The sequence below is a fragment of the Manduca sexta genome, chromosome 18 (genome assembly GCF_014839805.1).
Source record: "Manduca sexta isolate Smith_Timp_Sample1 chromosome 18, JHU_Msex_v1.0, whole genome shotgun sequence".
Classification (NCBI taxonomy): domain Eukaryota; kingdom Metazoa; phylum Arthropoda; class Insecta; order Lepidoptera; family Sphingidae; genus Manduca; species Manduca sexta.
The window spans coordinates 4265612-4292259 of record NC_051132.1 but is presented as its reverse complement, the minus strand read 5'-3'; the positions used below and the strand labels follow the sequence as shown (position 1 = coordinate 4292259).

Genomic DNA, 26648 nt, shown 5'->3' with positions numbered 1-26648 from the left:
TCTTGTTACTTACTAAAACGAAATTCGTGTGCAAAGTAATACGTTGCAATCACGTTTTATTTATCAAACTTAATGGGCACTGCATCCGTGATTTCTGAAGTATCGTGGATGTTTATGGGCGGCCATAACCATGTAGCGCCAGATGACTTTGATCCTTCACCGCTCACTTGCAAAAATGAGGCTTTATGAAAACGAACGGGATGAGTATTAATATGTATTGAGAATCCACATTTGTCAATCTCCAAGAACCTTTGTCATTCACGTCAAACAGTACAAACAAATATTTGTGATTCTTTGACAATATTATTTGAGCTCTAAATCCCAAGTTACTTAAGAGCAGACAACTTTAAACCAAACTGGGAGCAATTTTGTTCCAGCGAGTCTTGTCTCGGGCGTAGCATGTGTGGATTTTTACTTTTATTTACAAGTAACATTACGATAACAGGAATTTGTATAGAGAAAATATGTTCTTGACTGTTTAATAATGAATGGATTTACATGGTACGTTTACGAATAATGAATGGGAGCCATCGAAATTAGCTTTTTGTCACTTTATAGAAATAAGTTTAACTTCTGTGTAAACAATAACGGATTATAGGACGATCGATCTACTTTTGCAGAAATAATATTAAATGTAGAAATATATACTTATGAATAAAATAATCGACAAAATATGAATAATATACTTTTAAGTAATGTAACACTATACTAAGCAAGGAAAAGTTACTCGTTTTATAATAATGTATTCCCATTTGTTTTTTTTTAAAGTTCATAACATACAAAAAATTAAACAGTTTCATTTCGTAATCAATTTGATTAAAATTAAAATAAGTAACACGTTCGAATTTAAATATTTCACTGGATAATGTACACACGCAGTAATGAAGCACAAATGGTAAGGTATTCAAATCAATTTGTCAAGCAGAAATTCAATGGCTGCTCATTTGTATTTTACGCGCGATTATACGCAAAATAATGAGTGAATTAAGGTCTTTAAGCCGATATTCTGCATGTAAACGGTACATCAATCTAGGGTTGCCGCCAGAATATATAAAGTATAAATATGAACTTTTCAATAAAGACTCTATGTTACAAATTATCTGTAGACTGATTGAATTTTTTCTAATTCGTATCAATTCTGTTATGGATTTATAGTAATTTTGTATTAGTAATAAACAGACACGTTTTATGTCTTCATATAACTCCTAAACATATTTTTAATCAATTTTATGATGTCAGTAAAAACCTTATAAAAATTACACAAACATAGCCGATCTTCATGTCTCTCTCTCAAAAATTAAATATTATTATCGCTTGGCATTATGAGCATTTCAGACTATTATCGAGATAGGATGAGAGGGGTTTATTACGTGAATTATAAGCTTTTTATGAGGATTAAAGAAAGAAAGATGATAGATGAGGCTTGCGTATAACAGATTCGGGTCGCGATCTAAAATGGGGCATTTTGTACCTAGACGTTCTTTCAGTTAGCGGCCAAAGACAAAAGGCGATCTAGAGGTAGCGAGTGCTTGCTTCTTGCAATTCTAGTCCTAACGGCTTTTTATATAATGGAAATAATATAATATTATAAATACGTAATTTTGGATAAATTATATATTTAGTATATTTATAGACAGCCTCGGTGACGTAGTTGTACTGTATGCGCGGTACGGCAGCGCTCTGAGGACCTGGGTTTGAATTCCGGATCAGGCAAAATGATATTTAGGTTTTTCTGCTCAGTATCAGCCCGGAGTCTGGAATTTGTGCCCGATATGGCGACAGGCTCGCCCCCTATCACATTGTGGAACGGGGAACACACTTGGCGAAAAGTGGGCTCCCTGGTTGCGCCTCTGGATACCCCTTCGGAGATAAATGCGTCATGTTTGTGTATATACTTAGTGTTATTTTTACAAATATATATGTTTTGTTTCACCTACAGTTCATACTTGGCCATAAGCATGTACGCGCGTAGGCGCACCAATACCTCAAATGACGCTTATAACTTTCATACCCTTTACGGAATAAAATAGGACTTCGGTAAATTGGAAGTCGACGTATTCGACTTGTTTTCGTACGATAATATAATATTTTCACTTTATATTCCACCGATGTAAGATATTGATGTATGCTGCATGAGAATAGGAACCTTCTTTCACGAAAATTCTATTTTACGAGCCTCCCTCTATTATGGTGTTCGTGAATGACATGAGCTCTTTATGGATGGTAAATTTTTATGTTTTCCACCAACCTAGTAGACTATTTTTCACTCTTTATCAAAGACTTGCCAGAATCAGGCCTCGATACAATTGTCTAATAAGTTTATACCTTAGTGAAGGACAATACAGTAGCAATTCCGATACAAACTTTGAATACTTCTTGTTGTGGAGTAGCGTAATAAATTCAAGTAACGTAGTGTCACTAAGGTATTTATACTTCACGGCCTTAAATAGTTTGGTTTCAGCTTAGACTACGTTCGGGAATGGAATCTGTTAATATAATATTATGGAATCAAGTCAATAAATAATTTTGGAACCTTACATTTGTAATGCAGACTGATTTCATTACCATATATTTAATATAAAGATCGAAGATTCTAGTTTGTATTCTCGAGAATATGTTGTGTCTAATAGTGAAACTTTTTAATAGACGCTCTTTCTTGCGAAGTTCTGCGAGGAATATAAAATTTATAGAACCTATTAGCAGACTGTCAGGAAAATTTTCTGTTCGAATTGCTATTTCTTGAGAATACTTTACGAGCGCGGATATTAAAACGTTTTAACACCAGTCACGGGAAACCAGATGTAATCTTAATTTGATGTATGAAAAATAATCGTTTTTGAACGTCTTTTATTGAATTTTTCATAAGAATTAATTAATTTAGAATATACGTTATTTATTTTTGTACTAATCCATAAATTTTACTTTTTTATATTTTTCAGTAAAACAAAATTGCCGCATTTATGTAAGACTATCACCAACCGAAATCGATGGTTTTGGCTGATTCCTTTTTGTTACGCACAATTGTTCTGACAAAAGTATAGAAAACATAATTTCCATTTTTTATCATATTTTTGCTAATCTTCCAACATACTTATCTAACCGATGTAATGAAATTTTGTGAGATTGTTTCGTTGGTTCAAACTTTAAAAGCATATTTCGGACCCGATAGGTGACACTGTCGCCGAGACGCAAAAATTTTAAAGGTAAGTAAAATCTAAGTAGAAGGCGGTCAGACAGGAAACATTTATTGAGCCTCTAGGTTTATATATGAAATAGCATCATACAATGTATCATTTCGTAACTTTGTGTTATTTTAGATATGTAATCGCAAGAAATCAATGACACGTAATAATTGATTTCTTGCGTGTTTGTGTTGCGAATCGTTACTCGCGTATTACACAGACTGGTACTCTCGTCGGCTCGAAATTATTTTAACCAAGTAATGTTTATTTTACTCGTGAATAAATCAATTTTATTTTGATAGAACCGATGGTGAATAATCAAATGTAAATAAAATTTAAAAATGGATTAAGAGTTTGTATTGCTAATTGCCTCGGTGGCATTGTTGTATTTACGACTACAGTCCTGAGGTTTCGGGCTAAACCCTCGAAATTGGTAAAGTGATATTTGGTTTTTCTACTCAGTACCGGCCCAGGGATTAATTTGTGGCAAAATGGTGATACACCCCCGCCCCCCCTCATCACATCATGGGACGGAATACCTGGCAGAATATGGGTGCACTAGTTGCGCCTCTATCAGCCCCTTCGACGATGAAAGGTGTAAATGTAATAAATAAATAAAAAGCCTTTTATTTCTTGCTATTACTATGTTTGACAATAAGATATTTAAGATATAAAGTAAGTGTTTGTATAATCAGTATGACTAACACTTGTTTTAAATAGCAATTTGTTTTTTATAAAGAAATAGTTTAAATTAAATCATACTTTTAAAGTTAAGTTTTAACAGGTAATTTGTTTAAAAGTAAGACTGCAAGAACCCTTCCTAACGGAAGGTAAAGGCCTCCTCCAGAGATGACCAGCGATCTCTATCCTCTGCGATTCGCATCCAGTGGATACCTGCTATCTTTGTGAGGTCATCGGCCCAGCGCGCATTGGGCCTGCCCCTTTTTCTTTGACCCGTCGGTCCTATCCATGATGTTGTTTTTGTCGTCCATCGATTGTCGGTTAGTCTGGCTACATGTCCAGCCCACCTCCATTTCAACTTTAGTGAATAAGTGAGAGCGTCGATGACTTTGGTTTTCTGTCATGGCATGTCATCTGTTATGGCAGTATGTCGGATTTTATGGATCTTCAAGATGCTTCTTTCCACTCTGCGTTGGTTTGTTATTATCTCGTTTTTAGTTTTGTGTTTTAGGTGTAAATGTGAGTGTGTATTAAAAACCAGGCAAGTACAAGTTGACCTCGCGGACCGAGATTTCCGTACAGACTTGCAAGTAAAGTATCTGAATAAATGAGTACATATTTAGTGTTAACATTTTTTACTTCAATCGTGCTGTACTACAAATTCAAATTCCGTGATTGTAAGTCTAGATTTTGAGGTACACAACATAAAAAATGTGTTATCAATGAAAAACAAGACTAAAAAAACAAAACGGGTTGCAACAACACGCCTCACAATACGTGGGATTTAAGAATCTCCATCAAAGTAATAACGTATGTAATTAACATTGTTCATATCAGCTCCGTTATTTAGTATTCTATGAATTTAAATAAAACTCTATTTGGAATGTGGGTGTATGAGATCCATGTCTACAGTTTATTTATGTACAAATGGTATTAATTATTCACTTTGGTATAATTAAATATGACTTCATATACTTCATGAAGTACATATACCTACCTGTTATTAGAGCCATATTGCCAACTAGTTGGTACTGCATATACTTATATCTTTTAATAATGTTAATTATTGAACGATTTAATGACTTACGAATCAAATGTTAAAATATATTTTACTTGTGTCATATTAATTTGGATGATATCGTTTTAATCATTGCAAAAACCTACTATTTGTCAATGTTAATGTAAACTTGTATAAAGATGTTTGAATTTTTAAAATATGTTTATTAAAAGTGAACCCATGGAGGGCTGATAAGATTTGGATAAGAGTTACATTTCAGGTAGACCAAAACATAACATAAATAGCAGTAACTTATTCCTAAAAAGGTTTGCAGAAAAATATGCATAAAAAACTAACGTCATCAAACCAACATCACTTTGTAGCTTGCTACGAAATACACGAACTCTAACATTTCCTGCGATCGTAGAACACATCGTAGTGTGCTACGACGTAACGTAGCTACCGAGTGTTGTAGCAAACAGCTACGAATTCTAAACTAATCCCACGCATTCCTGCGAACTAAATGAGTAGGGTCCGAGAGACGACACTCAGTGCATCGGTTAAGATATAGTTTAATTATTGCTCTCACGATGTGTTAAACAACTAAACAGTAAATAAGTACTACATTCAAAACAATGTTATCGTTTTGGGAGCATTCGGTGCATTCGAAGGGATAATAATTATTATTGTTCTATGTCTATAATTGTTACTGTTGCCGAGAATCTCCGACGGATGCTGTTGATACTAGCCTGACCTTGAAATATTAAAGGGGGAAAGTTCACCAAAACAATGTGAGGAAACTACGCCGGAGTCGAGTATCGTATCGTTCTTATGTTTCACGTTTACTTTATTTAGCCTTTTTCAATGTACGACTGTTATAAAACCATCGATTTGTATTACAAATATATTTTTTTCTGTTATTTGATGGGACGGTTATAGATGTTGTATTCAGTACCAGCTACATAGAGCTCCATATAGAGCTCGAACCTATGGTGTATACTGTATGGCTTGAGATAATTGTTCATTCCTAATTATTCTTATCTATCTTTTGACTCCCAAATTATAATGTTAAACATAAGGTAGGTACGGAGTAAGTGTAAAATAGTTAAAAAAATATTTAAAAATTAAGCTACAATATAAATATTATCTTATACAGTAATGCGGGGCTTGGTCTGCCTTTGTCCCAAACATTAAGAGCCATTCAATAATTTACGTATTTATTTACAATGCAATATTAAACCTCACAAACTTCCACACATGTAGGATATTGGAATTAGCGTTGATCAGGGATTTCATTACGATGTTCTGTTTGCATTATCGCCAGTTGTCGAAGGTGTTTGCGATGTCCATCCTTGACACACTATCATGTGTTTACAAAGTAAACAGAGCGATAAAAATGTTTTTTATCCCCTTTATTTTCATCTTACGGCGTATAAACATGGGGATTTGTGATGTTGGTGACCTTTGTTGACATATGTGGCAATTATGTAAGATTTTTAACCTATACGCATTTATCGCCAAAGGGTCACCGATGTGCAACTAGTACACTAACAACAAAACCAGTTGCTGTTTCAGCCATAAAATACAATCTCAATTAACTCATGTATTTAGAACAGAAAAACACACACTAACATTGTTTGCTTGATTTTGAATTTGGAATTATGCAATCTACGTATGCCCCAAAACAAGGGGTCCACTTTATTATTTCAGAGATGTTAATTAGAAATACACACGAACGAACGAACACATGAACTTTACGATGAAACTTGAAGTATGTTTATTTATTTGCTTTCTTTGCGTAAATTAATTCCACAACGTTCAAACATAAAGTTCGTTATTGATAATATACGTAGCACAGATAAGCAATGTTCTAGAGAAGAGTGACATAATATATTATACTTTCATGTAGTACCTAGATTCTAGGCTGGTTTGTAAGCGAAGAAAGTCTAGATACATTGATTAAATTACCCGACTGGAGAACTTTTGGTAGGCATTTGGAAATCAACAACCCTCGTGATTTACATTAATTGTCTCGGCTACCTGTTTGGATAGCTGTCGAAAATCAAATCGAAATTACGAAGTAATGAAGTTCAGATTCGAACAGAGTAGGTATAACTACTAATAGTTTTCTTATTACTTTTGGCATATCTAAATTGAATTGTGTACATTTTTTATCTAAATTATGTCCGATGTAATATTAATTATAAGTTGTTTGTAACTGGGTAGAAAGATTTAAGTAATTGTTTTTTTTTTAGTTCTTGATAGCCCACTGCGAATACAATAAAAAAAAATGTGTCAACATTGCATATTATATTATCTGTAATTGTACCTACTAAAAGTCTCCGCCATAATTCATAATATTTCTAATATGAATGAATCTACTGATGAGTTTGAAGTAAATGTTATTTGACACATATCGTATTAAACAGCTAATGTAGAAAGTACTCATGTTGTTGCCAATTATTTGGAAGAACAGAATAGATTAATTATTATAATGTGTGATAATTATCTTTATAATAGGGTATAACAAATTTTATGTCAAAATGAGAAAAAATACAATAATTTGAATCTTTAATTTCACTAATATAATGATGAGTCAGCTTATTAAGACTTTTTTTTATGTACAAGCGCAAAACCGCTATACTTATTTGGATAAAATTTGGTAAAGAAATAGTCCATATTATATCTTGGATTAAATTACACCTTAGCCCTTTTTTATCTAAGAAAAGAACATAGTGTGAATTTCATTCCAAAAAGGTTTTTCACATGTGCAGAGCCATGAAAACCTAAGTTATATAATTTTATCCACTTTTAATACACTTCAATCCACGCTTTTAAAATTTATTTTGGTTTTCACCAGACACTAGTTGTAAGTAAGCTCAATATAGTACTGAGGTAAACTCCGATATTCCGCCAACGTTGAAAGCACATGTTTCAGTCATTTCACTGTGACAGACTTCCAATATGTATTGACTTTGATTGATTGGACTGTGAACTAGTTTTTGGTCGCGGCTTCGCTTGCTAGGTCACGGTTGGACGGAAAGTTTTTCGAGCGTCCGTTGTTGCTGACCTTGCTAATGAAAATGTGTAATAACTAATGAAAAATAAGACTATATCTTCTAGCAACTGTCTTTGAAAATTATTTGTTTTGTAGATTGCTTTTAACAACACAGAATAAATATCAGTTAATCGGCTTTGGTATCTTATAAAATGCACTTAAATAAAGCAACTTTTCTAAACGTATATAGACATTCTATCGCCCCAGTGCTTTCATAAGTTCTCTTATAAACAAACGCTCTACCATGCAAAGTTCACCTCTTTCAATTTATTGTAGATTTTCAGTATGCGAATTACCGTTAACCTTTGATGAAGTCGTATGAGAAATTATTCGGGATTCATTCTGTGTAAACAATAAACTGTATCGAACATACGCCTTTGTCTTCGAATTTATTCCGTTTGTTTCATAAAACAGGCTTTATTCCCTACGGATATCAGCGTCTGTATGAGACAAATAGCAATACGAAAGCGGCTCAAGATAAATAAATACAGCATGAATTTGGAGCCTTAACTGTAAAAGCATGTTCAATTGCGACACATTATCATTTTGTTTACGTCGACTAATGATGATTGAAATAAGGTTATATAATACTTATTATAATACATGGAATAGCAATAGCCATGGCTAAGGAATTTATTACAAGTTGCCATGCGTTGATTAAAATTTATTATGAAGTTTATAGATTTAACTAATTCCTACACTATTTGTCAGTTTATTAGTTGAAAGTTGCTACCACTAATTGCTAATTATGAAAAAAAATATACAGCGCATTGCCGTCCTTTTGTGTCATATGTTTTCTAAATTAACGGCAACTGCGCGGTACGCGCATAAAATACAACTAGATTAAGCCTTATGCACTAATTTTCGAGTATATAACACGAAGCGTTTAATTAATATTTATATATCTTTCCTATGATAGAAATGACACGAAAATTACGTCATTTTAACTTATGGAAATCCATGATACGACATGTATGAAAAGATAAGGATTCTATGAGAACACCCTTTTTGCTACGACCTCGGCCGGAACAAATATTGACGAGGGTCTCAGTCATTCCGATATCCGTATTGGCGATACTTCATGCACGTTCGAACCTTTTCTGATTTATTTAATAAATAAATTGAAGGTCAATTGGGAGAGTATGCTTTTAAGATATTTGTATCACGTTTGGCCTTTTTAGTTCTAGGATAGTACCTACATTAGGTAAAAATGTAGATTTTAACATATGAACATTAAACAACATTAAACATGCATTAGAGTAGTTTTGATATATATGTATGTATAATATATAAACAACTGTTTATTTCTGAATTTTATTTATATAGGTATTGTAAGTAATAAGGTATTACGTCAAAAGTAGCACTGAAATTGATAGAATATAGGGCTGCTGACTGCCTTTTATACGTAGTTATATGTAAAAAATATTTTTCACGTATTTTTTTTAGACCGCGCTCACACATCATCCCACAGATCTTATATTTTGCTTTTCCATCTTTATTAGCATAATAACTATATGATTACTGAAATACGCAAATACAATAAGAACTCCATTACATGCCCAATCGGTTAGTACTGTAAATTAAAGATATGCATACATAACAAAGGTCAGCGTATCTTGAGGTGTTCTTCAGAGAAAATCTTCTATACTTCTTGTAAATACCACGAGTATTGTATGTTGAAAGTTGGATCCGGTTCACAAGTGTTGAGTTGGCATAAATCCTCTTTGCTATTTATATTTCCATCATTTCGCCTTCAATTCCACTTCTACGATATTTGTTATAAAGAATTACTTTAAAAGCGGCTTTTTTTTTCCTTTTGAGGTCTTATCTTTGAAGGGCCATTGAGTCTGACATCTTTAAATTTATGTAGTTTTTATATTACTAACTGGCTCATGGCTCCGACATGGGAAAGTCTTTGTCCAGATTAAAAGTCTTATTTACTGTATTCTTCTCGAAAAAATTATATCAATCGAGAACATGGTCTATCCGTATACAAAATATTATCCAAATCCATTCTGTGGTTTCTGCATTTACTTCTTACAAACATCACAAACTTTTACACTTATAATATTATTGACAGTCATTTCAATTTCATTTATTTGTATAGCTTATCGTCGAAATTTCATTTGTGTTTACAAAATCTGGAGTTAAATGAGTTTGCTTGCACAGCTGTAATCAAGAGACGAGTCCTCTCGCGTCAAACCACACGCCTTGCTCGTGACTCGCATAGCAAATTACAATACATGGACAAAAAACGTGTTTGAAGGAACGCGAGTCTGTTTTTGAAAGGGTGTGATGTTTATTTCGATTGGTGTTGAGTTTGTATGTCATAATAGATGTTTCTTTAAAGGCATATTTACAATGTACGGAAAAGTAAATAGAAATGTATGAATGAACAATTAAATATTTTGTATCTGAGAATTATTCATTTAATTTTACATGGTATATAATTTGGATACGTTATTCAATATTTTGTATTTGATATTTTATAATGTCAGGTTACATAATAAATCATTTGCCAAAGGTGTACTGTAGTACTAAAATACCGATTAATTTACATATATAAAGGAAAGTCGTGTTAGTTACACTATTTATAACTCAAGAACGGCTAAACCGATTTAGCTGAAAATTGGTGGGGAGGTAGCTTAGAACCAGAAGACGGACATAGGATACTTTTTATTATTATATATAGCTGAAGAGTTTGTTTGTTTGTTTCTACGCGCCTATCTCAGGTACTACCGTTTCAAACTGAGAAATTATTTTTGTGTTGAATAGCCCTTTGTTCGTGGAGTGCTACAGGCTAATAGGAGCGGAGCAGTAATGAAAAATGTTGCAAAAACGGGCAAAATTTATTAGTTTTGAGAGCTTCCGTTGCGTGCACTGCGTAAACGGTTAAAGTTATGCAACAATGATGTATGACGGGATTGTTCCTCTTAAAAAGTTCTACAAAAATATATTATAAAACAAAGTCTGCCTGAATGTGTTAAACTCAAAAACTCCCCAACGTATTAAGATAAAATTTGGTATGGACACAGTTTGAGACCCTGGGAAGAACATAGGCTTACGGGAAAATATATAGCGTGGTTTTTATTACGGAAAACTTTAGCCCCAAAAACTTTATAACGCGGGCGGAGCTGCGAGCAAAAGCTAGTATGTATATAAATTAACTATTAAGCATTGATTCAAATGTTATTGGAAGCCAAACAAGAATCCTAAGAAGGGTAATTAAGTCGAAGTTTGGTATAAATCGTATAAAGTAAGCTTTAACTGATTGTAACAAAATTTGTTGTAATGAAATGTGAAGTAAGTAACCTTTTAGCGTAATGAATTACATGGCCCCGTAAGAACTGATTAGATGTGATGTTTACACGAGGGAATAAGCTATACATTGTGCGATACAAGCTCGATAAGAGGATTCGTCAGTCGAGTTTCGCTCTTTTCAGAACTTTTGGTTCTGGGTTCTGATTGTTGGAGCTGAGTTGGAGCATTAATTATAATCATTCAAGTAACATAGGACTCATATTGTTAGTGGAGGATACATTTATTCTTAAAACTATTTTAGTAATTAAAATATAAAATCAATTTATAATCAGTTAAAATATCAGTTATAAAATATAAATTAATTAATCATCAACCACTAAAAAGTATTCCTAAGTTTTGTACATCCGATTTCATTTGTTTTAGTTAAATAATTTTTATTTTTATTTATAAAGTTTTGTATTTAATATTTATTATTATTATTATTCAACGAGACGAAATTCTTTCAACGTGAGATTATCGGAAATATCACTATGGATTATTCATTATCAGGTATTTGGAATGATTATCCCATTATTGGCTTTGTGCCAAATACAGAAAAAGTAGTCTCGTTTGAATAGGCGTCATTTTGTTATAACCTGGTTTAATTAACATTCTGGTTCAAAATTCATGTGGAATGATAAAGCAATTTTATCCGTGGTGGCCCGATTTTATATAATTGATTTTTAAAAATTTGTAAATTTTTAATCATGGTAATCTACCAGCGTCGATGGGTGAAATTTTCCTAAAGGAAATCCGACTAACCATAATATAGTTACTAATATGCATAAATACGGCCTACAAATCGTTCTAAAGAAATTAAATTTTCTATAAATTACGAAAGGGAAGCCGGTGGCAGTCGGGTTTTTCTCCACCACTGGTACCTACTAGATACAAATAAGGTACCTACCTACCTACGTCTACCTACGTCTACCTACGTCTACCTACGTCTACCTACGTCTATGTTTTTACACCAGTCCCGGATCTTGAATTATTTGGAGGCGGGGCAAAATCTGGATAATGCCGCCCCCGACCACCTATATTTTTAACTTTGTCATCATCATCATCATTTCGCGCCCCGCGGAAAATAATTTATGCGTTTTATGTTCTAGATGTCTCAGTAGTCAAAGTTTGGATTTGCCGCCCTCTGAATTCGCCGCCCGGTGCATGGGCCACGGCTTGCCCCCCATAGATTCGGGGCTGTGTTACACTGACCATTTGTGTAATACATTTGTAAATACAGTCTGTGTTTTTACACTGACCATTTGTGTAGCGTCGAACAACATAAAGCAGTCACTTGTAAGTTATTGTATAGTTGCAGAATTATGCTGGCATATTTCCCTGGATCTATGCAGGTTATTACTGTGACACGAATCTTTGGAGCGAGTAGCAATGGTGAGTTTATCACTGCTAAACGTTGTCGCTAGACATGCGGAGACAAATGTGTTGAGTACTCTTCCACCAGTATTACTAATACTCTTATTAAAATGGGAAATATTCAAGCATAGATATATACTTATAACAAAAGGTTCCCTTATACAACTCAAGGAACCCTAACAGCAAGGCTACAGTATATTTCCTCACATACTCAACGGATGTTTACAGCATTTTGCACTTTGTACAGAAAAAAAATTAGGTTCATAATTTATTTTTAGACAGCAGGATAAGTTTATTTAGAATTATTTTTACAAGCCTGCATAAATACCAGCAAAATATATAAATAAACCACCTTGTGAGTTTATATATAATTGGATTCTTTTTAAGCTACAATAGATTATGTAAACTTTTTTTTTCTAGAAAGAACTTTCGGCAGTGGAATCATAAGAACAAATATTTATATACTTATTAATGCACAAGTCTAATAAATAGATAGAGAGAGATAGATTGAAGTGGTATTCTGTTAATTTATTTGTACCAGAATGTGAGCAATGAGTTAGTGGAGTTCCTAATGTATGTTCACCACTCATGAACAGATAAGCCGAGAGTTTATGTTGACATTGAGGATGAAGAATGGAAACTAAGAAAAATTATTAACATAAATCATTATGAGACATATTACAGAGAATTTGGAACAGGCATACCTTAGTAATTAAAAAAAACTAGAGCATAGAAAGCGATTGAAGTGACCAACTTCACACCAACCAAGTTAAATTGCGCGATTTGTACTGATTTTCATATTTATACATACATTCATATCCGTTGAGCCCTGCGTGGGAGGTTGCGAGGCCCTTTGAGATAGCCGAGAGCAATTACGGCAAAATTATCGGTTGTAAGGAGAATCCAATTTGCATAGGCGACCTCGAATCGTGTCTTCATGATTTATTTATAGAATACGAAACTATAATATATGAACATGCGGATTTGTAAGTTAGATAAAATCTCTCGACTATTGTGAAATGTTTGTATCTAGCAGTTTCTGATACCCTAGTAGTTTGAAATCATTATTTGAACTTGGAAATATTTATATTATGATCATTCATATGTGTTGGTAGGTAACCACTGCAACAAAACTAGGGAAATTAAGAGAATAAACGAAGAACGAACGAACGAAGAAAAAGGAAATAAAATTATAAACAGGCAGGGAATTCATTGCGTTTCCATTCTTTCTCAGCGTATTAAACGAAACAAGAAGCTTTTCTCTTCACGCTGATTTTCTATGAAACAGTGGCATTATCCTACATCAGCAATATTTGAACCGTTCATTTTGCAGATAAAACTATCTTAATAAATTTATCTCACATTATGTCTCATATAATGTTCCTGTAACTGACTCTTTTTGAAGTGACTGATGTCAAAAAGGCGGCTGTTCTTTAAAACAAAACAAAAAACATCTTTTATCATCGTTCCTACTTGTGCGTATGGTCGTATTCAACAAAACATTTGTATTCAGAAATACCAACAGTAAATGTAATTAACCGCAGCCAAACGAGGTCAGTTGGCTTTTGAATACATTACCGAAGTTCATTAATAGCAATTACAACGTTTACAACACTGCTACTGTAGACAAAAACATTGGATTCTAAAATCTATTCACTGTAAACCAGCGTCGTAAACAGTATTAATGACAGGTCGTGTAATATTTTTCCATTTTTAATCTTAATGACTGCCGCGGTGGCGTGGTTATTTACGGTATGACGGTAGTGCTGAGGTCCCTGGTTCGAGTCAAGCAAAATTATATTGGATTTTTATACTCAGTATCAGACCGGACTTTGGAATTTGTACTCGATATGGCGATAGGCTCGCCCCCTATCACTTCATGGGACATAGTACGCACGACGAAAAGTGGGTGCACCAATTCCGCTTCTGCCTTCCCTTTGGGGAAATAAAGGGTGTGAGTATGTGTGTTTGTGAACATTTTTTGTAAATCGGTAAATAGCGACTTTAAGGTCTAGTAGCTGCTTATCTGTGAACCGGGAGAACTTAGTTTCGATTCTCCGGTCGAGCAACACGCACAGATTTAATATGATAATAATTCTATTTGCAACTCTTTATGTTGGTTTTTTAAACAAATATTGACAATATTTTTATGACCTAGCTTCAGCTGTATTTTAATTTAAATAACAGATAAAATATCGACTAACAAGAAATAGTAGATCTCTATGTAGTCGCCAAAATTATTACGGCTTATTAGATGCAGATCTTGCTGAATATAATAGAAACTAACAAGAGCAGTTAACATCTTTTTAAAATAAAATGTTCAATAAACATTTATGTTTTTTTAATATTTTACTCTTAATAATTATAGTCGTTGTTTGTGTTACTCAAGTTAAAATTTGAGAAGACAAAAGTTTTAATTACGCTTGAGTAGACATATTATAAACTTTATGCTCGTTTCGCAATTCAGTAAGTAATTCCAAGATTTAAAGGCCCATAGGAACCATCCATCCCGAACTGAAAATTTTGACACTCTTTAACACACAAACTACAGTCTATGCCATAATAATGTTTTTATTCATACATGACAATAATTATTTTTTTCTGTTGGTCCGATTACTACTGAATCACCCGCATGACTCTGAATATTACTTTAAAATTTCATTAAAGTACAGTCGTTTTGGAGTTCATATTGAACACACACACACATATTCATATATTTTCATATAAAGATTATAAAACCATATTGTCTACTAGTCGCTTCGTTAGCTAAAGAATGAAAAATTTCAAATCTGTTTTCTCTTCTAAATATAAGTACCAATCATAAATTAATAATTTTTCGAAGTAGCAAGTCATAGAATTAATGGCTCTTCATTGAAGTCTGGCTTTGTGAATGGCTTAATGTTTTGATCTCAAAGGTAAAAGGGTAATATGTACATATAGCTACTAATAATTAACATTAAACCACAATACCATTTTTACATATATACTATGCAACTGCACTAGTCGCGTCGCTACCTACCCTATCATTAAAGGCATGAATGCATGCTATATATGTGTTATTTTTATAACTTAACATTCAATATAATCTAAACATTTAGGCACGAAACATCTTATTTACAAAAAAACATCCGTGATTCATAGGTAACAAATCAATGCGCGAAACTGAGCAAAACAAGAATAACAAATTGATAAAGTCGATCACCCACTGATTTATAACCTAGGATATATGTTCAGTCCATAGTCCATATTCCTCCGGGATTCCCTTCCGTAATTTATATAAAATCTAATTATCATTAAAACGATTTCCAGACCTCATTTATGCATATCCCTTTCGGAAAATTTCACCCTTCCTCACTGGTCTTTACATTTGACTGATAACTGAAATGGTATTATTTTTTTAATTAATACAAGTCAGGAAACTACATTAACCTATTTAGAACATTAAAACTGCCATTAAAGCAATCACCATGTATTGCAGAAAGAGTAACAAGTTTTTACAATAACATAACGAGAGAATGGTTTACAGGTTATAAACAAAGTTGGTATACATACCTAGCTAATGTAAACGTACTTTGTAAATAATGAATAGTCTAGAAATTTTAATTAATATTTTAATCAGTAACTGCTATTTGTATGAGTAATCAACACATGTTTTGCAGTTAGGGTTTTTATTATACAACCTAATAATAAATTATCTAGACTAAGATTTTATGTTTTGTTATTATTAAGCGGCGATAGCCTAGTTGGGTGTGGAACGGACTGCCAAGACAAATGTCCGCAGGTTCAAATTCCAAGGGCACACACCTCTGACTTTTCTAAAAAATCATGTGTGTATTCTTTGTGAATTTATCGCTTGCTTTAACGGTGAAGGAAAACATCGTAAGGAAACCTGCACACCTGAGAAATTCTCTATTAGGAATTTTCGAGGGTGTGTGAAGTCTACCAATCCGCACTGGGCCAGCGTGGTGGACTAAGGCCTAATCCCTCTCAGTAGTAGAGGAGGCCCGTGCTCAGCAGTGGGCCAGTATATAATACAGGGCTGATATTATATATTATATACCTATATATAATATTATTATTATCTTATCATCACATAAAATGTTACTGTTAAAGTACATACGAGTATTAAAGAGAATGGCGCCTGATGTAGGCAAAACCAGTGATTCAAGTCACCAAGCTCTCACCTCTCGGAAATATAAAAACAGTAACAAAATTTGAATTAAAGGATGCAGAAGGAGATTGAAAAGAGAAAAAGAGCAACAAGGGAATCCAGATTTAATTTTTGTTTCATATGTCCCTACCTACATTCATAATCGGGTACAAGTCAAAACTAAAAGTATTTACATACTTATATCAAGCCGCGAAACTTGACAGTAAGCGGCCAATTTTGACAACATGTCTCGCTTTAACATGAATCTTTTCATGAAAGTTAAGATTAATTTTAGTCAGAACATATTTTTTCCATCGCGTAGTACAATATTACATTTTGCTTGAATGAAAATGATTTTGGTATTTTCACTCGATTTTTCTAGAGGGAAAAACAAAGGGCCTCCCGAGAGCTTTGTGGTGAAACTGAATTTTCCTTCACACGTATGTATTTGTTTGAGAGATTCAAATTGTTTTTTCTATATTTGTTACTCTACAAAATATATTCATATTTATTAATATATTTAAAGATACTCTTATCAAAGTATGAGAATCTGAGCTTCAGAAACTTTTATAGAGGTCGACAGAAAGCAATTTAACGTAAGATTGCCGAATGGGCTAGAAATAAGGGCGTTGTGGTTTTTGGGAGTTTACGGAGAAAAACGGTTGTAACAAAAAAAAAACTCTTATTTCAAAATTCGAGTCATGGTACATTAAATGATATTTTAAAAGTAAAATAAAACAATTATTTGAATTAAATATGGTGCAATGAAACTCTTAGTAATTACCATTGATCTGCATTTCATTGAAACCACATATTCTGTTCTATACTAAAATAGAAAAAAATTAATGCTTCAAGTTGCATACATAAACACGGTTACAGTAAAAGTTCATGTTAAGTTTATAGACTAGTAAAACTCGATGCGACATGACTTATTGACATTCCATAAATACATAAAACCTCAATAAGATATTTTAAAACAAACAGAATGCAATACTTTGCCTGGAGTGGCTCGGATAAAGAAATGACATTTACTATACGATTGCTGAGCAAAAGTTTTAGTTTATCCATCCAGACAAGTTTCAATATGCTTTATGAAATAGTTTATGCAATACCTCTCCTGTTGTAAAATGCAAATATCCACTTCATATTTTAGAACTTTCTATTGGATTGAATGTAAATTGAACTTGATGTTCCAATAAATAATAATAAATTGTTATAATAAAAAAAAAACCTATGTTCTTATACATGTATCTTTTAAATATTGAAATTTGTGCACGCAGTCAATCGTTCAATGTAATTTCGATTTTGTCATATTATCATCAATTTAAAATAAAAATTTACCCATCATTACTCTCCTTATTCGTTATTCATTCACAATTTTCCGGCAAATGTTCATTAAAAATGAAAATCTTTACAATGATTCACAAAATCAGATGACCTTGAAGAAAATATTGCGAGAGTTCGTCGGAGCTACCGTTGTTCCCCGAATCACGCGATTCAGCGTAATGGCCAGGAGTCGTAAACCTGCCAAATCCCGGATAAGCTAAAGCGAATAGCTATGAGATACGCTCTATTAGAATTTAGAATACTAAATTTTAATAGCGAGCTTCCGCCTTACTTAAAGTAAATAATGCAATAAAGATACTATCTCCGAAGACGAGAATGAAGTCATTGAAATGGTCGTGTTGTTTTATCTTTATATATTATACTTAATATTAGGAAAGCATTATTCTTCTCATCGTTAAGAATTAAATTTATTGATATAACAGCCCTGAGTATAAAATATTATTATTAGTTATGCCATATTCTTCACAGCTAGAGACGAATGTAACTTGTGTAAACCACTCAGACGATTGGCATTACATTATCTAAATCTATATGAATTAATGAAGGTGGGCAGTAATTTTTTGTCTACTTCCATCTTTACATAACGATGTAAGAAAACCAGATAGACATTTGTGTCTATGCGGTTTCCTAAATATAAACATTGTCTTTAGATTTTCAGAGGAATAAACAACTCCCCATTCCCCCTCTCTCAATAATTCCTTTCTATAAAGCAGACAGCGCTTACTTAATTCTTCTAGTATTATCTAAGAAGTTTAAGGGATGTTTACCGATAATAAAGATCAGTTTATATCTGGAGGTTAACTTGCCTGTTTGTTGGCCTACGTTATAAATAGGCAGATAAATAACTTTATATCTTAAATTCATTAAAATCTTTGTTAAGGCATAAACCAGTTATTCCCGGTTGACCCTTGTAGAAAATTCAGTTTCTTTCCACGCACACACTCATGCCTTTTAATCTCCAAAATAGAAACAGAGATGCAACTGCTGCACCTACTTTTAGCCGTGCGTTTTCCATTCAATAACGTGATAATAAGAGTCTATCGCCATACCGGGCACAATTTCCAAAATCCAGACTGATACTGAGCAGAAAATCCCAATATCACTTTGCCCAACCCGGGGATCGAATCTGACCTCTTAACAGTTTAGTTCTACCGTAATGCGACTACGCCACCGAAGCAGATGTTACGTTTTCTAAGTGTCTTTCCACATAATATTAAATCTCATTTACAAATTTATCCATATCTAAATTTTTCGCATTTAGAGACGGTGTAATAATATCCCGTATATAAGGAAATTGACAATATATTGAGGTTTATTTTATCAATAGGCAAATGAGCGAGAAATGAATTATATGCCATTACTGGAATTGAATCGTGTCAATACGGCACCCAGAAAATTGTGGGAATTCATATACAAATTAGAGAAATGAGAGTGCGTTTAAAACGATTTCGCTTTATAATTCAATCAAGAATGGATATATTTTTATCCCATTGTGTTCATAATTTTATAACGTGTGTTCGTCTATCAATATCTTACTATAATAAAGTGATAACTTTATTAAAATCGCCTTAACTTATCGAGGGCTAAATATTAAATATAATAAATATGTTCAGTGTACATATCGACTTGTACGTAGAAATAAACAAATAAAGAATAGTGTTCCTAAACTATACACATATCCCCGAAGTAATGGCTTGGTTAATAGGATACGGCAGACAGTGACAAACAGGTAATACACTTATTAATGGTCTAGTATGGACATCAAGTTGTGCCGATTCTCGATATATTTTAGTCTATTAATTGTAGGTATATTTCACCTTTGTGACGGATAATGATCTTCGTGTTCGTGTAAAATGATAGACATACAATATACATGACATTAATATTATAAGAATACATAGCTTTTTTTCTTTTAAGCTATGCTAAACTGAGTCACCTTATTAATATACAATTAAACATAGCAAAGGCTTATGCGTTAAAACAAAAAGTGTTATCTAAGGGCGCCAATAGTGTGCAAACCACATTCGATAAGCTTTTATCCCATCTTATTTCAATATGAAGCTAACTTACCGCCATTTTGGGAATAAATTTTCAATATAACGCGTACTATTCATCAAGTATAATGTAAGAAGAATTGAAAAGTTATACGATCAATTATGCTTCCAAATAAAATGAAATCTAACGGATAATATTTACATTATAATATCACCCCTGTATTATATACCGTCCCACTGTTAGGCCTTGGTCCACCATGCTAGGCTAGTGCAGATTGGTAGTCTTCACACATCCTCGAAATTCATATAGATATCTTCTCAGGTATGCAGGTTTTCTCACGATGTTTCCCTTCAACGTTAAAACAAGCGATAATTCACAAAGAATACCCACAACATTTTAGAAAAGTCGGAGGTGTGTGCCCTTGGGATTTGAACCTGCGGAAATTTGTCTCGGCTGTCCGTTCCACAACCAACTAGCCTATCGCCGCTAATTATACGCAATTTACATTAGTTATCTTATAATTATTCAGGAGGACAACATTATTAAACATGTCAAATAGGCCTAAACCTTAGACGGATAAATATAAATACCAACTACAACATACAAACCAACAATAAAGTAAATGCAGATTGCTAAGCGTCCCATCTTCTTCCACACATTATCCTAAGGAGAGCTCTAAAATTTTATTATATTACAGGCGTAGATGGAGCGACAAGGTATTTCCATAGCGTTCAGCTAAACTAGTCGGGAAAGCTAATGCATTTAAGAATAGAAAAAGGTTTCAGCCCATTTAACATGGGATGGGTTCTAATGTAAATGCAGTTTATAGGATTTCTGTCGCTTTGCTATGGAAGGAATAAGGCAATATTCAACTATCTGTATTTTTATTTTACTAATATCGTAGCAGATTGAAGATAGATGTGGGTTCCCTGAATTGTGTCAAGATTCTCCGCTCGCTGTTTTAAACTGCGTGCTACTGTTGATCTAAGCTGCTTACAGGTTGCATAGGCGGGTATGTGTGTCTGTACTGGAATTGCGAACCTTTATAGGTATAACTGAAAAATATTATTAGACTAAAACGTGCCATCCAAGGCTTGCCTTAGTAATTCAGGGCCGCTTTTCTGGACACTTATATTTTAAGACTAACAAACACCGCCTCGAAGTGTTTACTCGTAAGTTCATTCGAAAATTGTCTCTTTGCACATACGAACGTACATGATACCGATATTATAATATTACAATAGAAATAATACAACAGTCGTTGTAATGTGTAAGTAAATGAATTGTATTTTGGGCTAAATTGCCAATCGTTTTCCTCTGATGGGATTACGTATCGTTGGGGTCGAAATTGTTGTGACAATGCCGAAAATGTCTTATTCGGGTCACATGGTATTTATATGTTTATCAAAAACGTTTTTAGTAATATTTGTGTAATACGATACGTGTCAATAGAACATATCATATTTTACTTATGTTCAAAAAAAATCTATGCCTCGAAATTAGAGTAGATAGAGATGCAACTAAATAATACGTCGCTGTTTCCATCTCAAGCTATAATCATGAATTCTGATTCAAATTCTCTTCAGTTCTTTCGAGTCGCAAAATTTGAATTTGAACAGCCATACAATAAATAATCACAGAAAAAAGAATCAGAGGCAATAAGCAAAGATGCTTTTCTATAATTGTTCTATAACTTTAAGAAAAAGAAAATTGAGAATGTAGGATATGTCTTTTCCATACATAACAAGTCGATAGAGCAAAATCCAGAGAGTCTGAAATTTGTGGCCGATATGGCTATCGCCATATGGGGCACAAATTTTGATTTTGCAGTCTGCTGATAATGAATAGAAAAACTCAATATCGACTTACGACTTGTGGACCCCCATTTTTTGGTCACGCCAACGTAGACCCCTGTCAAGTCTCCCGTGGGCCCTTGGGTGTCCACCTGGAGTAGTTTGGAAATCAATAATTTAAACCTCCGTACGCCGCCAATAGAGCAATGAGGTGAATACTAATTGGATTTATCGAAAAATGTCTCTAAATCTTAACTGAAATAGATAATCTAGGTAAAAACTAATATTTTTCTAATGCGATGTTCTTTCTACAGATCTATTTACCCTTGCATAAAAAAATATTTTTTTTTTAACCGACGTCAAAAAAGGCGGAGCTTATCATTTCTACGTGTATTTTTGCAAAGCAATATAAGGTTTCCTAGTTCAATAGGTACAAAGAAAACTAACGAAGTAAAATGAAAGGGGTTGCATATTTTCTTTAAAAAGACCTCGCTAGTATAGTGACATCATATTCCTCCAATTACTGTCTGCCTTTCACAGCTCGTCATTTGAAATTCTAACTGGCGCATCGCAAAGAAATCTACGGATAAACCAGTACGATACTCATGCTTATTGCAATATTGCACCATTTAGATGTATTTTTCTAAGCTAGTGCTTGAGATAGTATAGTGTTGTGCATGGAGCATGTGTCGTAATCTATATTAATATTATAAAGAGGAAAAGTTCGTGAGTTTGTTTGTAGATGCTAGCCTCTGGAGCTTCAGAACCGATTTTGATAATTCTTTTACTAATAGGAAGTTACAGTACTCCTCAGAACTATGAATACTGTTCCACACGGGCAGAGCCACGCCCAAAAGCCATGTGTTATACAATTATATTTTTATGTTTGACTTAAGCACAACATGCTTTTCATCATCATACCATTTAGTATTGACTCGTGTTTCAAAATAGCATCACCTGAATGTTGTATACGTAAATTCTCCACAGAAATAAATTCAAATGAATGAATAAAAGCAGATGACGAAACAAGAGTTAATGACAAGTTACACATGCATCACGTGGCCATTTTCACCGGCGCTATCATCAGGAACGCTTAATATGATTAAATTCAAATATATGTTATCTATCAAATCGTTCTGTTCGCATCTTCAGCTTCTGAGCTACAGAACATGTTGGAAGATCTCTGCGATGCGAGCCTTGAGGTTGGACTTAAAATGAACATGACAAAGACCAATGTCATGACGAACCACCGCAATGAGAAAATCACTGTGGATGGTGGGGAGGTGCAGTATGTCAGTGAGTACATTTATCTTGGCCAAATTGTCTCATTCGAGGTGAGACAAGACCGCGAAATAGAGCGCCGCACAGACAATGCTTGGCGTAGTTTTTGGTCAATGAAAGAGTTGCTTAAAGGCAAACTTCCAATTTACATCAAACGGAAGCTCCTGGATACTTGCATTCTTCCCATCATGACTTACGGTGCTCAAACCTGGTCTCTCACCAAACAGCAACAGCAGAAGTCCAGGCTCAAGGTTTGCCAACGGGCAATGGAGCGCAGTATTCTAGGTGTTAAATTAACTGATCGCGTTCGAAACACCGAATTGCGCTCCAAAACTCAAATAGTCGATGTAGCACAGAAAGCCGCTAAACTTAAATGGAACTGGGCTGGTCACGTACGTCGTATGCCTGACGAATTTTGGGCCAAGATTGCTACCTTATGGAGCCCTGACATTGCTCGTAGGCGTCGCGGCAGACCAAAGAAGAGATGGCGGGACGAACTGGATTCATTTAAAAATAACTGGTTCACTATAGCGCAGGATCGTGATACATGGAAGGATCTTGGGGAGGCCTTTGCCCAACATTGGGACATTATAGGCTGATATGATATGATATGATGATATGTTATCTATCTATATGTGGTCCAGCAGGCGAGTCGCAAGAAATGTCGGCTGTGGAATAAAAGACCCTGCAAATATCTTACATTTGGTTTAATTTTGATTTCCAGTACTTAGGGTTTGTATCTAAACGTAGGCTTAAAATTATATTTACGAGTGTATGTATAATGTTTACATCCTTGCCGCTTCGTACATCCTCAAACGTAATTTAGGGTCTCATTAAGTTAAAGACAGTAGCAATGTCAGTTTCACCGCTTCTTAAGTGAGTGTAAAATGGCCGCTCGTAATTACTTTCAGAGTCCCCTGGAAAAAAAATTGGTAAAGCGTGTTATCTCCAGCTTAATATAATAATCAATATAGCACAAACTACATTCCTACTAATATTATCTTATTTCTTGTTATCTCACATTAAATGGGTACAACATTCAACGGTTTTAAATGAAATTTGGCACGCAGATACCCTTAAGAAAATAGTATTTATGTATCTATACATAAAGACCATTTTGTGAAAAATAAAAGTTTTGTTGAAAATACACACGTAATGGTAATTTAAGCTCTGAAAATTCCTTTAAGCGAGCGGGCCTGCGAGCAACGTTTAGTATAAAATATAATATCATTAGGAAATTAAAAACCTATATTAACATGTTAGGAACGAAACTCAAACGTTTTACTTACTGTAATCAAAGAGGATTACAGCCCTCAAGGGAACATTGAAATTCTACAATTGTATACCTGACTACACAAGCGATTAGCAACCGTATTACATTACATAAAGGGTTGTGTTTACTTATATTACCGAGTAAGCAGTCTTAAGGCGCAGTTGGAAATAGAAATGTATTAAGGGTATGCCTTTAAGGATTTCTATTTAGGTTGTTTTTATAACAAAAAATAAAAGATAAGTTACTGAAAGTAAGCAAAGATCGATGGTCTACTTAAATATTGTGACTCCTAAGTTACTATCTAATAAAAAAAAAAGTTTGCTAAAACTGTGATACAATGACAATTACATAATAAGTAATGGGATTATTTTAATTACAACTCTCCTTAAATCGTTCAAGATCTATATAATAGATAGACTTTTAATAAATCTAAAAAGTAAAATGATATATTTAATTAACAAGAATCTTTTGTGAAGTAGTGTAAAAATGGTGGAACATTGATAAAACACGGAATGAACACTTTTCCTATAAAGCCGAATACAATAGTTATTGAAACTTCATCTTGGTTAATCAGGATATCAATGAAAAAGAATAACTTAAAAACAACGTTACAATTAATTTAAAAAAATGTTCTTATAACTCCTTCATAGGTGATATTTTTTCTTGTTATAACAAAAAATAGTCTTCGCTCTACTTGTCTTTAGATAAATTGCATAATCCACGACAAATAAATAATTCCCACACATTCCCAATATCAATAACAAGCCCAATGACACTATTTCCACGTGTTTCTTTATTGAGGCGATTGTATCAATTTTTAATTAAAGTCGCGTAGATAACGCCTTTGTTAACCGGCCGGGTAATAGAGCTATATTATTGGCACAATAAACTGTACTCCACTTGACATAAACCGGTACACTTCCATTAGGAAAGTCTGCAGACACTTACCAGACCAATAAAGGTGAATTGTGTGAAATAATTATAAGGAAAAGGTGTTTTTAAATGTCTTTCACTATTTCCGGGGAATGTAGGCAAATAGCTTTTTCTCGCTACTCCGCCCGCGTGCTTTTCCGGGGTTAAAAATTTTCCTGGGATAAAAGGTAGCCCTCACTCAGGAGTAATGTAGCTTCCCATTAGTAAAAAATTCAATATCGGTGTAGTAATTCTTGAGATTAGTGCGTTACAAGCAAATTCTTCAGCTTTATATATTAGTGTAGATGAGATTTTTCCCGTAATGTCATAAGTATGACTAAAGAGGTTAATTTTAACATAATGATAATACCAGTTCTACATCAGTGTGCGCTTTTGATTCCGATGGTTAAGGCTGGGGCACAATTAGTCCATTGACATTTAGTTGATTATATGTTCGTACATTAATGAGAGTAAAAACATTGTCCAAAAATATGTTATATAATATGATGATGAGTGTAATTTATTTATTTATTTATTTATTTGGACAAACAGTAGTTGTTACATTGTAGCATGGATACAAAAATCGTTACAAAAAATATAATTCAATGTACAACACTTTAAGTTGTCACAGCATGCACACATAATAACGTGTATTTTTCTTGGTGATATTACATAAGTTATACAACAAACTTAAGACAAAAGCAAACAAAATGATATTTAAATTTAAAGAAAATATTACTTACATAAATTAAACAGCAAACTTAAAACAAAACAAACGAAATGATATTTAAAATTTAAAAGAATAACAAAATTGGTAGTAAGTAAAGGAATAAAATTTATAAAAACTAATACAGCATATTCATCCCTTCAGCAACGCCAAGACAACTTTTTTGAAAGATGGTAATTTGTCAGCAAATACGTCAACCTCTCTGCAAATTTTGTTGTATGCTTTGCACAAGCGTGAGACTGTAGAAAACTGCTTCAGATTGGTTCTGGACGGAGGTACATGCAATGATCCGGCGTCAACATGGATAAGCCTGGGCACACGACGTGGGACACGCAAACAAAATGAATTTAGTATCGAAGGGCAATCGAATACGTTTCTTAATACTTTGTAAAGGAACACCATATCATGTAATTGTCTTCGCTTCGACAGACTGTCTAATCCAAAGTGTTTCAACTTATCACTGTACGATGGGAACTGTTTATGCAACTTGAGAGAATAAGCAAGGTGTTTCAAAAATCGTTTTTGAATGCGTTCTATTCGAAGTTGATGCGAGTTATATCCAGGGGACCACACTACTG

The 26648-nt window shown here is 33.6% G+C and overlaps 1 protein-coding gene and 1 long non-coding RNA gene across 3 annotated transcripts in view; one reads left to right on the top strand and one right to left on the bottom strand.

Moving 5' to 3' along the window:
• The window catches only part of LOC115442853 (soluble guanylate cyclase 88E), a 96955-nt gene that overhangs the window by 17222 nt on the left and 53085 nt on the right, over nt 1-26648 (top strand). The window lies entirely within an intron of this gene.
• LOC115442854 lies at nt 23851-25673 on the bottom strand. The gene is made up of 2 exons (XR_003938561.1): nt 25380-25673; nt 23851-24075 (listed from the first exon to the last, which is right to left on the bottom strand). It is a non-coding gene; the product is annotated as an uncharacterized LOC115442854 (long non-coding RNA).